The sequence below is a fragment of the Haemaphysalis longicornis genome, unplaced genomic scaffold (assembly GCF_048455015.1).
Source record: "Haemaphysalis longicornis isolate Haplotype H1 unplaced genomic scaffold, Haemaphysalis longicornis Haplotype H1 scaffold_1, whole genome shotgun sequence".
Lineage (NCBI taxonomy): Eukaryota > Metazoa > Arthropoda > Arachnida > Ixodida > Ixodidae > Haemaphysalis > Haemaphysalis longicornis.
In genome coordinates, this window is record NW_027526203.1 from 312,199,828 (window position 1) to 312,201,272 (window position 1,445).

The following is a 1,445-nucleotide window of genomic DNA, read 5'->3' on the forward strand; positions in this document are numbered from 1 at the left end:
ACTTTTTAAACGGGAGCGGCCCCAATAGGGAGCGCTGAATATGCCAAGCGTGGTTCGCGCGATTGCGCCGGTTTCGCTCGAGGTGTATCGGATGCTCCACTGTCACCACTTTCTTAACTCAAGAAGCTGAAAACTTGGGAACAGGCTGATCTCGAGACTTCTGGAATAGCGCCCCAAAGGCCTCTAACTTACGGTGAGAGCAGTGTGCCTTCATTTTTACTTATTCGCCTAAACAACCCCAGAGCACTGACTAACCAGAGTTACTGCATATGGGAAGGCGAGATCAATTGCAAAAACTGCTCCTATCCTAACGAGTGCGCCGAACAAAACACGGTCGGTTTTAGTTAGCAATTCGAGGTACTTTATAGTGAATTAGCTCAATTAGATGTGGCAGGAATATAGTTTGGTTCTTAAATAAATGTGGAGCGGTTGGCTTCTGCCGAACCTGGTGAGGGTACTGGAACGGCTTCGGGAAATGGCGGCTTCGTCTTATTTGAATGAAAACTCTGAGTGCTATTTATTGTGGGAACGAGGGTTCTTACGGTGACCTAGCTCGCACTAGAGACTCGGCCGTAAGGCCAGCTCCACTGAACTCCGCCACGGACCGCGAATTGGCGTAGCGGCAGCGAACAGCAAAGGAACACACAAGACACAGAAATCGCCAACACCGACGTTTATTGGTACCGCTATAAGGAACGTCGGGGGCGTCGCTGTACCACCGCCAAGACCACCTGATCAGGACAGGAGGAACAGACGCGAGGGCGGACAAAGGAAGGCCACGAGGAGCAACTCCCGATGATGGCTGGAATCCAAGAGGGCCTTCCTCCGTCGCCCACCCCTGACCGGCCCGCCGGCACTCCGGACAAGCCGGTGACGGGAGGGGGTCGGCCGCGCACCCGCCGTCATCCTCCCGCGGCGGGGAAACTAACGGCCGCAGGGGGAGACAGGGAGAGATACTTCCCCCTCTCGCCTCCTTGGCGAGCTGAAAGATATAGGGAATATGGCGGACCTCCGTAATTCCCACATTATCTGGGATACCGACGGAGATAAGCGTGTTCATAGCAGGGTCGATTGAAAATTACAACCCGACTAATCGGCGAAATTTAAAAGGATAATTGATTGATTAATTGTTTGCGGTGGTTTATAGAGAGAAAAAAATATCGAGAAAGAATATTTCGCGTTTCATAGGGGCTTTCGCTGCCACGTGATCGACACGGCCACGTCGGAATAATTTCAGGCATTGATGGCCAATTAGTGTACCATTTTTAGGCATCAGTATGCTTCTTGGCCTCCTGACGGGCATTCCAATGAAGTAAACAAATCATCGCTATGGCGCTGATGCGGCGGTGACGCTTTTATAAACGCGTTCGTCATTCGCGCTATTCCTGGAATGAGGAACATCTGCGCTCGACGTCACTGCAGTGGGCCCGATTAATTGTTTGCGT